The sequence below is a fragment of the Rhinopithecus roxellana genome, chromosome 8 (genome assembly GCF_007565055.1).
Source record: "Rhinopithecus roxellana isolate Shanxi Qingling chromosome 8, ASM756505v1, whole genome shotgun sequence".
Classification (NCBI taxonomy): Eukaryota; Metazoa; Chordata; class Mammalia; order Primates; family Cercopithecidae; genus Rhinopithecus; species Rhinopithecus roxellana.
In genome coordinates, this window is record NC_044556.1 from 797,642 (window position 1) to 810,938 (window position 13,297).

General features: G+C 36.7%; 1 pseudogene; it reads left to right on the plus strand.

Moving 5' to 3' along the window:
* Positions 1-1,642: 1,642 nt before the first annotated feature.
* LOC104661133 lies at positions 1,643-2,887 on the plus strand (annotated as a pseudogene).
* The last annotated feature ends 10,410 nt before the right edge of the window (positions 2,888-13,297 follow it).

The window sequence follows — 13,297 nt, forward strand, 5'->3', positions numbered from 1 at the left end:
TGTCTCTAAACTCAAAACCCTGACTGCCTCTCTGACTGAGCACAGAGCACCTAGGCCCTTAGTGGGTTTTCCCAGAGCCCAAGTAAAAACTTTATCCTGTGGGCAGTAGGGAGCCCTGGGAGGTGTCTGAGCAGGAGAGGGAAGAGGATTAAGAATGGATTTAAGGAGCAAGACTGAGATTCTGATTCAGCGAGAAGCAACCATAGAGGCTGATCACTTCATCTGTCCTGGGAATGTCCCCTCAAGACTGGAGTCCCCAGCTCAGAACTAAGGGAAAGGGGTGCAGCTTCCACCCTGGCAGGCTCTCAGAAATTTTTAGTTCCTTTTCCCACCAACATCCCACCTCTGTTTCTCCCTCTCCCAGTTGGTTCCCTCTGTGACTCTCTTCCCAAACCTTCAGAGGCATAGGATCTGGAGCCAGGCTGCTTGGGCTCAAGTCCTGGCTCTGCTGTGTGACTTGAGCAAGTCAATTCCTCTCTGTGCTTCGGTTCCCTCAACCATGTAATGGAGACAACAGCATTTTCTATATCAGGGTTTTCCTGAGCTCTCCATATAAGGGACTCAGAACTGTGCCTGGCACACAATGAATGCTAAATATATGGGGCCATTATTATTTCCGCTCTCAGAAAGTCTGGCTGTTAAAGAATGTTGTCTTTCAAGATGGTTATTTCTACCATGACTTTAAAGGCTGTATTTTGGAACTCAAAGGCAAAAGTTCTAACATCTGTGCTCTTTGAACAATCTCTTCTCCCTAGAGGGCTGTGCATATAAGAGGTATATATATACTTTTTTTCCTGAGGGTGGTGAAGGCACCTGACTGTGTGAGGTGGTAGGAGAATGAGAGAAACCTCAGTCAGTGTCTCAAAATAAAATCCTGCTACAAATATTGATCTCTTTTCATAGTCTAAGGGATGTTGCATCACTAAATCCTGTTGACTTCTCTAATCTCTTCTCTAGCTGATCTCCTTCCCTTGCTACAGGCAGTTACTCTGGCCTTAATTCTGATCTCGAAATACATTATATTTTTTTTATCTGGGGCCATTGTATTGCCTTTACACCTTTATCAAACATAAGTTGCCTGTATTTATGTGGATCTATTTTTGGGGCTTTTAATATTCTGTTCCATTGACCTATTTGTCTTTTCTTTGACCAATAGCACAACACCTGGGTCAGTGTAGCTTCATAGTAAATCTTGAAGTTGGATATTGTCAGTCCTTGAACTATGTTCTACTCCTTCAATATTGTGTGGGTTATTCTGAGTCTTTCGTCTCTCCATATAAATTTTAGAATTAGATTGCTGATATCCATAAAAATAACTTTCTGGAGGGCCCCAGAGAGCTCGGAGCGCCGCTGCTGATGCTCCTCGGCTCGATGCTGTGTACCGGGCAGCGCCGGGGCCGGCGGCTGCCGCGGCAGAGGGGCGGGGACCGGGAGCCGCGCTCCACCGAGAGTTGGGCAGAGCAGCGCCCGCGCCCCCGAGGCGTCATGGGCCCCGTCCCTGGGCCTTAGCGGGCACCAGCCGCGGGAACCCCTGGGCCTCCTCGCGCCCGGGCCTGAGTGATGCCCGGTTCTCTGGCGCCCCCTCCCTTGCCCTTTTATTTTTTTCCTGCTCTCGCTGCCCCTACCGCTTCTGTTCTCCCTTATGGCAGCAGAGCCACCATCCCCCATCCGGGTCGAGGCGCCAAGCCCCCAGAAATGCGGACCCCACCGGCGATCGAGGCCACCCATGAGGATACCCCGTAGCTGGCGGGCGGCAGACTCCGCTTCCTCAACGGCTGCGTGCCCCTCTCGCATCAGGTGGCCGGGCACATGTACGGGAAGTGCAAAGTGGGTATACTGCAACATCCAGATGGCATGGCATAGTTTTGAAACAGTTACAATCACCTCCAAAAGGCCAAGAGAGCTGGAATTCTATAATATTGTTTGTTCTGCTAACTGTACCGATGGTGTTCTTCTAGAACTACGAAAATCTTTGCCAAAATATTATGGCATCTGGCCACCTCCCACTGCACCAAACGATTTATACCTAAAAATGGAAGATGTGACTCGTAAATTTAATAAGCCCTGTACAATGAATGTAAAGATAGGGCCAAAAAGCTATGATCCTTTTGCTTTATCTGAGAAGATTCAGCAACAGGTCAGTAAGTACCTATTAATGGAAGAGATTGGGTTCTTGGTGCTTGGCATGAGGGTTTATCGTGTTCATTCTGATAGCTATGAGACACAAACCAACACTATGGAAGAAGCTTAACAAAAGAAACTATAAAGGATGGAGTCTCCGGACTTTTTCCACAATGGGTACTGCTTAAGAAAAGCAGTTGCTGCCAGTATTCAGAAGATTGAGAAAACTCTGCAGTGGTTTGAAAAGCAGAAGCAGCTTAACTTTTACACAAGTTCATTACTTTGTTTGTGAAGGTTCGTCTCAGCCAACATCCACAAAACTGAATGACAGAAATTTGGCAGAAAAGTTTTTGTCCAAAGGACAACTGTCAGACACGGAAGTACTAGAGTACTACAGTAACTTTCATGTGTTCAGTTCCACAGCGAATGGAAAAATAGAGGCTTCGGTAGGCAAAAGCTTATTCGAGATGTATGCTGGTCACAGGAAAATGTATACGAAAAAGCATCACAGTCAGACTTTATTGAAAATTGAAAATCTGGAGCAAGACAATGGGTGGAAAAGCAAGTCACAAGAACATTTAAATGGAAATGTACTTTCCTAACTGGAAAAAGTTTTCTACCACCTTCCCACTGGTTGCCAAGAGATTGCTGAGGTGTGCATGATAGATTTTGCTCACATATGTTCCCCAGCAACACAGTAGATGAGGGATATGCTTATGGACTAAAGCATTTAATTTCTGTACTTCGAAGTATTTTATACAATTGAATCGTCTGTTGCAGTCTTTTTTTTTTTTTTTTTTTTTTTTTTAGACGGAGTCTTGCTCTGTCGCCCAGGCTGGAGGGCAGTGGGACAATCTGGGCTCACTGCAAGCTCCGCCTCCCGGGTTCACACCATTCTCCTGCCTCAGCCTCCCGAGTAGCTGGGACTGCAGGCGCCCACCACCTCGCCTGGCTAGTTTTTTGTATTTTTTAGTAGAGACGGGGTTTCACCGTGTTAGTCAGGATGGTCTGGATCTCCTGACTTTGTGATTCGCCCGCCTCGGCCTCCCAAAGTGCTGGGGTTACAGGCGTGAGCCACCGCGCCCGGCCTCTTGCTGTCTTTTTAAAGGGGTGGGCCAATCATAATGAAGAGGAGCGGTCAATATCTCTGTGCCTTTAAGGCTATGTAAAAAAAAATTGTATTTTATTTATCTTTATACTTTTGGAAGAAAGGTTAACTTTTTAATAATCTTACTCAGGAAAACTATATGTTCATTAGAAAACTATGAAGAGTAAAGAAACTTAGGAATGTTAAGCAGGGAATGTGGTGGTACATGGCTTAAACATCTTTTTTGGCTCAAGCAAAATGCAAACCATTATTCAGTCATTAAGAGTTTAGTTAGCTTTCTGTAGGCAATGCATGACATCTCTGTCCACCCAACCTTGACAATGAGCCATATCTAAAATATTACATTATTAGAACACCTACCAAAATCTTGAAAGCACGGGCTGATGTCCTTAGTATTGCTACATATGAAGTTATTAAAACTGGAGAAAATTCTACTTCTGAAATAAGTACTGTTTAGGTTTCATATTAAAAGTTCAGACCAGCATATCAAAGGGTGCTTCTTAGTGAAATGATTTAGAATTGTTGCATTCCAAAAGCAGGTTTTCTCTTTAATTTTTACATCTCTCTCTCTCTCTCAAAATATTATACTTCATGAAAAAGTCAATTGACATGGATGACAACAACAGTCTTGAAATCAAGGGCTCACTAATTGTTCTTACCAGGGTTAGGAGAAAAGAGAGACTATTTTCAAGGAACAAAATATTTTGCTTTACGATCTTTCATTTATGAGAAAATTGGAATATAAATTTATTACATTGTGCAAAGTGTCATAAGCCATATAACTTTTTATCTAAAATGCAGCTTCAATATGTACACGTTGTGCACATGTACCCTAGAATGTAAAGTATAATAATAGAAAAAGGAAATAATTGAAGTTTTATTTCTCCTCTAAATAACTTGAATTTTTTTCTTTAAAAATTTATGTATTTATATGTCCCCATGTAGTTAAGTGGTAGTGTAAATGTATGTTTTTAAAAGCAGTTTCTCAGAATTATAACAAGTAATGAAAGACAATATCTAATTAGGTTGTTATAAAAAATACTACATGTGAATTAGTCCATCATACAGGGTTTGGTGCATATCTAAATTCATGCTTCTATTTCACTCTTACTCAAAACAGTTTTATATTATGTTGAACAGTGAAATCATAATTTAATTTCATGGGGACAGGGGAGTGCTATAGTTCCTGGAAAAATTAGATTTGTATTATCTTCATTTCACACCTACCACTTTAAAAAATCAACTAGTTCTTTGTCATCGACAACATTTAAAACTTTGAGTCTTCAAATACATTTGATGTTAGTGCTGTCATTACCTGCACTTTGATTCACTAATAACATTTCTAGGTAGTTACCAGTTTTGTCATTTTTCTGGAAAATATTTTGGGATTGTAAATTGTTTCTTCTCTTTTTCTTCTAGAGTTGCAAATTGAATTTTTAAATCCAAGCACCTTTGTTGTGGTGTGGAGAAAAGTATCACAATTTTATGTTTATTTTACCTTCTCAACCTTCTCTGGGGGTACTTTGCAAATTAACCCCTCTGGATACTAAACAGAAGTACCAAATACATGCTGTGTGAACTCTGTCCTTAGTAAATCTATTAAACCTGAATAACTTAAAAAGAACATGTGCATTCTGTAATAGTAAAATTTGATTTTAATTTTTATTTATAATTGGTGTATTTATCATAGGGACTTCCAATTTTTCTTCACTTTTCAAATGGATATTGGCTATAGTTTTATGTTTTCATGAGAATGAATTTCAAATCATAATAATCAGAAAATTTTTAGTTTTACTTTTTTCTTTTACAATATGGACTTTTGTTGTTATTTGGATAGTGGTTCAATAAATCTTAAGCTCAGATAATTAAACACTATTTTGAATCTTAACAAGATACTGAGGCTTTTTTTGTATGGGATGATATTGGCCTGTGTACAATGAATTTAATAAACTTAAGTATTATCATATTTTTTGCACATTTTAGATCAATAAAATCTGAATTAACTGTTCAAGACTTTTTTTATCTGTATTTGGAAATACAATTTTGTAAAATCAATGTCTTACCTTTTTGATACAATAGATCATGATTTGTTTTTAACAAAGCAAGAAGCCCTTTTATCTGTTACTTTTCATGGAAGGGATTAGCATTTAATTCTGTGTGTTTTCATTTGTTATCATTGTTATCCAATGCTCATTTTATGTTGCTTTGTAAGTAAGCTTAGGTATAACAGAATAAACATCTGTTTATCTAATCTACATGTGACTATTTTAGTCTCTCTGAGTCACTTAATATTATGATGAAATTTACCACTGTGGGGATGAATGATCACTATCCACCAAGCATATATGAACATATAAATGCTTAAGAAATAAGCATAATATGGATCAAGTTTGGGTTAATAGGATTCTCATAGTTTCTTCCCCCTGTGAAACATAAGTCATGATTTTAGTGTATTTCTTTTTTTTTTTTCAGTATCTTTTTTTTTTTTTTTGATTTTAGTGTATTTCTTAAGGAATACACTCATTTAAAAAGGACTTTAAGAAATCGTGAATATGAATAATATCTTTCTCTAATAAAAATTTAAATTGTAAAAAAAAGCCCAAAAACTTTCTGATATTTTCATTGTGATTTCATTGAATCTATACATTTAGTTGGGAAGAACTGACATCCTGACACTTTTGAGTTTTTTGTCTTACAAGAAATGCTCAAGGGAGTCCTGCATCTGGAAGTGCAAAGAGGATGATTATCATCATGACAACATGCAAAAGTATAAAATCCACTGGCAAAGTAGATACACTTAAGAGAAAAGAATCAAACCTTATTACTATGGAAAACTACCAAAACCACAATCATAAACAATAAGAAAGGAAGAGAGGAATAGAAGATATACAAAACAACTAGCGGACAATTAATAAAATGATAGAAGAAGGTTCTTACCTATAATAACTTTGAATGTAAATAGATTAAATCCCCCACTTAAAATATATAGACTGGCTGAATGGATTTTTTTAAATGAACCAACTATGTACTTCCTACAAGAAACTCACTTTACCTATCAAGAAACATATAGACTGAAAGTGAAGTGATGGAAAAAGACATTCTACCTAAGTGGAAACCGAAAGCAAATAGGAGTAGCTATGTTTATATCAGATAAAAATAAAACAGACAAGGGATAGATTCAGCAAGAACATATAACTATAGTAAATATATATGCATCCAACACTGGAGCACCTAGATAGACAAAACAATTATTATTAGATCTAAAAGGAGAGAGAAACTCCCATACAATAATAGCTGTGGACTTCAGTAACCCACTCTCAACACTGGACAGGTCATCTAGACTGAAAGTCAACAAAGATACATTGTATTTAAATTTCACTTTAGACCAAAGAGACTTAACAGACATTGACAGAATAGTTCCTGCAACAGCTGAGGAATACACATTTTTTTCTATTAGCACATGGAAAAATCTGGAGAGATCACACATTGGGCAACAAAGCAAGTCTCAACAAATTTAAAAGTACTGATATCACATCAAGTGTACTTTCTGATGGCAAGGAAATAAAGCTAGAAATCAATAACGGAAATAACTTTCAAAACTGTACAAATACATGAAAATTAACAACATGCTCTTGAACAACTAATGAATTAATAAAAAATTAAGAAGAACATTTAAAACTTATTGAATCAAATGACAGTATAAACACAATATATCAAAAGCTATGGGATAAGGCAAAAGCAGTATTAAGAAGGACGTTATAGCATCAAAAAGAGTAGAAATATTTCAAATAATCAAATGATGCACCTCAAGGCACTAGAAAAGCAAAAGCAAACCAAACTCAAAATTAGTAGAAACAATGAACTAATGAAGATTAGAGCAAAAATAAACGAAACTGAAGGTAAAAATAAAAAAATGATCAATAATACAAAGAGTTTGGTTTGCAAAAAAAATAATAAAATTAACAAATGTTTAGCTAAACCAAGTAAGAAAAAAGAAAGACTAAAATAAATGAAATCAGAAATGAAAAAGGAGACATAACAAGTGATACCATAGAAATACAAAGAATCATTAGAGCCTATTACAATCAACCATAAGCCAACAAATTGGAAAACCTAGCAAAAATGTATAATTTCTTGGGCACATGCAACCTATTAAGATTGAACCAAAAAGAAATAGAAAGTCTAAACAGACTAACTACAAGTAATGAATTATAATCAGTAATAAAAAAGCCCAGGACCTGATGGCTTCAGTACTGAATTCTATCAAACATTAAAAAAAAAAAAAAAAACTTAATACCCATTCTTCTCAAACTATTCCAAAAATCAAAGAAGAGGGAATTCTTCTTAACTCATTCTGTGAAGCCAGCATTACCCTTATACCAAAACCAGAATGGGACACAAGAAGAAATGAAAGCAACAGAACAATATATCTGATGAATACAAGTGCAAAAGTTCTCAATAACATACTAGCAAATCAAATCCAGCAGCACACTATAAAGATAATTTATTATGATCAAGTGAAATTTATCCCAGGGATGCAACGATGTTTTGACATATTCAAATTAAAAAATGACATCACATCATATTTATTAAAGAGCAACAGAGTGAATAGCAAAAGCCATATAATCGTCTCAGTAAATGCAGGAAAAGCGTTTGATAAAATTCAACATTTCTTCACGATAAAAAGCACTAAACAAAGTAGGTATAGAACAAGTATACATAACAAAATAAAGGATAGGCACGACAAATCCACAGCCGCCATCATACAAAATGGGGAAATACGGAAAGCTTTTCCTCTAAGAACTGGAACAAGACAAGTATGCCCACCTTCACCACTTTTATTCTACATAGCGCTGGAAGTCTTGGCCAGAGAAATCGGGCAAGAGAAAGAAATAAAGGACAGGGACGTCAAATTTCCCCTGTTTGAAGATGACATAATATGTGCACGGAAAACCCTAAAAACTCCACCAAAACTCTCTTAGAACTGGGAAACAAATTCAATAAAGCAGCAGGATTCAAAATCAACATACAAAAATCACTGGTGTTTCCATATACAAAAGACGAGGTAGCAGACTAAGAAAGAAAGTAATGCCATTTATAATAGATGTATATATAATATATAATATATTATATATTATGAATATTACATATTTATAATATTAAATATATATCAAATATTAATATATAATATATTCTACACAATATGTAATATATAATTATATATTACATACACAATAGGTGTATATATGATATACAATGTATATAATATATAATATATAAATATATAATATAATATATGATATAATATAATACATAATATAATATATAATAAAATATAATATAAATATATAATATAATATATAATATAATATAATACATAATATAATATAACTATATAATATATAACATACAATATATAATATATTATATATTATTATAAATTATATGTATTATATACATAATATTTAGGAATAAATTTAACCAAGTAGTTGAAAGATCTCTGCAAGAAATACTATAAAATGGTGATGAAAGAAATGGAAAAGGTCACTCAAAAATGGAGCATCATCCCATGTTCATGGATTGGAAGAAATAATATTGCAAAAACGAGCCTACTACTAAAAGCATACAGAGATAGAATGCAATTCCTATGAAAATATCAATGAGATTCTTCACAAAAATACAAAAAATTCTAAAATTCATGTGGTATCACAGAAGACCCCAAATAGCCAAAGCTGTCCTGAGAAAAAAGAACTTAGATGGAAATATTACACTGCCAACTTCAAATTATACTACAATGCTACAGCCAAAACCATATAGTACTGGTATAAAAAGAGATGCACAGACCAGTGGAACAGAACAGAGAACCCAGAAATAAATTTATGAATTTAGAGCCAACTAATTTTTGACAAAGGTGCAAAGACCATTCAGTTAAAAAAAAACAGTCTCTTCAATAAATGGTGCTGAAAAAAACTGGGTCTTCATATTTAGAAGAATGAAACTAGACCCCTTTCTCTCACCCTATTCAAAAATAAAATCAAGATAGATGTATTAGTTAGGGTTCTCTAGAGGGACAGAGCTAATAGGATAGATGTAGGAACCCCACTCCTGGTACCAAAATCTGTATTAATTAGGGTTCTCTAGAGGGACCAAACTAATAGGATAGATGTATGAATCCCACTCCTGGTGCCAAAATCTGTATTAGACAGTTCTCTTTAGAGAGACAGAACTAGTAGGACAGATGTATCATAAAGAGGGGGTTTATTAAGGAATATTGACTCACACGATCTCAAGGTGAGGTCCCACAGTAGGCCATCTGCAAGCTGAGGAGCAAGGAAACCAGTCTGAGTCCCAAAGCCGAAGAACTTGGATTTTGATGTTCAAGGGCAAAAAGCATCCAGTAAGGGAGAAAAATGTAGGCTGGGAGGCTAAGCCAGTCTAGTCTCTTCATGTTTTTCTGCCTGCCTTTATTCTGCTGTGCTGACAGCTGATTAGATTGTGCCAACCCAGATTGAGAGTGGGTCTGCCTTTCCCAGTCCACTGACTCAAATGTTAATCTCCTTTGACAACACCCTCACAGACACACCCAGGAACAATACTTTGTATCCTTCAATCCAAGCAAGTTGACACTCAAAATTAACCATCACAGTAGATTAAAGACTTAAGTGCAAGACATGACACTTCAAACTAGTAGAAGAAAATATTTGGAAGACACTTCAGGACATTGGTCTGGGCAAGGATTTTTTGGGTAAGAACTCAAAAGCACAGGCAACAAAAGCAAATAGACAAATGGGGTCACATGAAACCAAAAAGCTTCTGCACAGCAAAGTAACAAATCAATAAAGTGAAGAGATAACCTACAGAATGAGAAAAAATATTTGCAAATTATCCATCTGACAAGGGATTAGTAATTAGAATACACAGGGAACTTAACTCAATAGCAAAAAAAAAAAAAAAAAAAAAAAAAAAAAAAAAATTACCTCAAAATAATCCTTTTAAAAAATAGGCAAACTATCTGAATAGACATTTCTCAAAAGAGGTGATACAAATGGCAAACACATACATTGAAAAATGGTCAACATCATTAATCATCTGGGAAATGCAAGTTAAGACCATGATAAGACGTCATCTCACCCCTGTTAATGTGTGTAATTATTTTTATACTTTGCTGGATTTGATTTGATATTTTCCTGAGAATTTTGCATCTAGGTTTTTGAGCAATATTAATCTGCATAATTTTTTAATTTCTTCTTTTTTTTCCTTCTTTCTCTTTTATTTGATTTCTTATAATGTCTCTGTATTTGGCATTAGGGTAATGCTGGCCTCATAAAATGAGTTATGGAATATTCCCCCTGCTTCTGTCTTTCAAAAGACATAGAAGAAAATTGGTATAATTTCTTCCTTAAATATTTGATAGGATTCATCAGTGAGCCAATTGGGGTCTTGGCTTTCTGTTTTGGAAGGTTATTAAATATTGTTTCAATTGCTTTAATAGATATAGGCCTGTTCAGATTATCTACTAGCACTTTCCTTTTATTCCTTTCTTTCCGCTTCTCATATCTTTTGGATAGATGGAAGGTGAATGATGGTATATAAATGTGATTCAAAATTATGTGGCTGATAAAAATTATAACATTGATAGAGAAACATAGGGCCTATATGCATTATTTAAATACCTATATAACAAGCATAAAACATGTTTATGCTGTAAGTACAAGGATTGAAGGACAATATGAAAAGTGTGTAGTTAGATGAATCTTACAAGTTATTTAAAGTGACTGTTTAAGGTTAGTCAAGCAGAGCGACATACAGGAGAGAAGACTAGTATTAAATCAATGGCAATATCCTTCTGTATTCGGCCACTCTTGTGTTGCTATAAGGAAATACCTGGCTGGGTATGGTGGCTCATGCCTGTAATCCCAGCATTTTGGGAGGCCAAGGTGGGAGAATCGCTTGAGGCCTGGAGTTTAAGACCCCTCCCCCACCAAAAAGGAAATATTTGAGACTGGGTAATTTATAAACAAAAGAGGTTTAATTGGATCATGATTCTGTAGGCTGTACAGGAAGCATAGTGGCATCTGGTTCTGGGGAATCCTCAGGGAGATTTTACTCATGTTAGAAGGCAAAGTAGGAGCAGGCACACCACTTGGCAAAAGCAGGAGCAAGAGAGAGGGGGGCAGGTGCTACACAGTTTTAAATAACCAGATCTTGCAAGAACTCGCTAACAGGAAGACTGCACCAAGCCATGAGGGATCTGCTCCCATGAGCCAAACACCTCCCACCGGGCGCCACATCCAGCATTGGGGATTACAATTCAACATGAGATTTGGGTGGGGACACAGACCCAAACCATATCAACCCCTAATGCCAACAGAAACACTGACGAGCTTCGGGATCTCAAGAAAGGATTTTAAAGCTCGAATAGTCCCAGCACTGTAATAATTACAAGATAAAATGTAACTTCAAAGTAGCATCTACACAATAATTGTGATTCTCTTCTCTGTTCTTGTTCAATCCAATGTTTGTACAAAAATGTAAGTGAAGGTAAATAAAAGCAGTGGGGAATGACCTTGTCGTGTGGTATTAAGGAGAAGATTCTCAAGCACAGCTGCTTAAGTTGAAATGACCACAGCTATATCTAGAAGGAAGATGTGAGATTTTTTATTGTACATTAACTAGAAACCTAGCACGAGGCAGATGGCTGGGAGCAGTCCAGGGAGTGTCCAGGATCTTACACAGAAAATCGCGTTCGGAGAGGAAGCTTGTTGCTCATTGCCTTTTGTGCCCAGCTGCCTGGGTTCCCTTCTCCACCATTTTATTTGATAATAAGCTAACTAGAGAACTTGCAGTCTGTGCTGAGCCAAGAAGGGAAATGTGTGAGCTTTGAAGGGTGCAGTTTCTTTCGAGGAATGAAGAATATCTGTGCAAACTTGGGGCAGTTCAGAGCAGAGTGCGCTGCAAACTGTTCTGCAGGTATGGGGCTGGAAGGCTTCACACAACCTCATAGCCCCAGGACCCAAACTTTTACTCAGACCATGGGAGCAGGTGAGACAAGAGTCAGGCAAGTCAGACCTTTAATCCACCCTGATAGGAGTGTGGGCTTATGGCGTTTCTCCTTTGACCCAATTATTAGCCTCCACTCCCAATGTATCTCTGTGCAGAAGGCTCAGCTAGATGTGTCAGACATTGCAAATTCCCAACATAAATTAAAGTTTAACCCAGAATACAGAGACTAGGCAGGAGGAGGAGAGGAAAGGTAGAGATATTAAGCTCTTCTCCCTTATCAGAAAGAAACCTAGCAAAAGAAATTTCATGCTTAATGGGACAAAGAGTAAATCAGAAAACTCCAGGGGTGATGGTATATCCCTGGTGGTGGTGGTGGTGATGGGGAATTCTTTGCCCTGTGACCTCCCTTGGATTAATTTCTCCCCAGGACAATGGGAAAAATCATTTAATCCTTGGAGGTTTTTATTTTTTATTTTATTTTTATTTTAATTTTGCTTGAGAGTGACTCTGATCCTGTTTCTGATGGTTCTTCAGCATCGTACTGAGTAAGTCACTGGCCGTGTAGCATCTGGAGTGATTGGAGTGACCCAGGATCCCCAGTTCCCATGTCACAAATGAGGATCCCGCATATCTGGGGCAGCGATGGAACATTGTTTCTGGGTGTGTCTATCTAATCTACTCATCCTATCTATCTAATTTCTCTATCTATATATATATCTGCTTACCCATCCATCCATCCATCTTAGCTGTAGGTTCATCCATTCATCTATTTACTCATCCTATCTATCTAATTTCTATCTATTTCTATCTATCTATTTCTATCTATCTATTCCTATCTATCTATTTCTATCTATATATATATCTGCTTACCCATCCATCCATCAATCCATCTTAGCTGTAGGTTCATCCATTCATCTATTCATCCTATTATCTATGTATCTATCTATCATCTATTAATAGCTATCTATCCATCTGTCTAATATATCCATCATCTATTTCTACTTTGTGTATCTACCTAAACTATCCATCCTATCTACTCTATTTTCTATCTACCCATCCATCCGG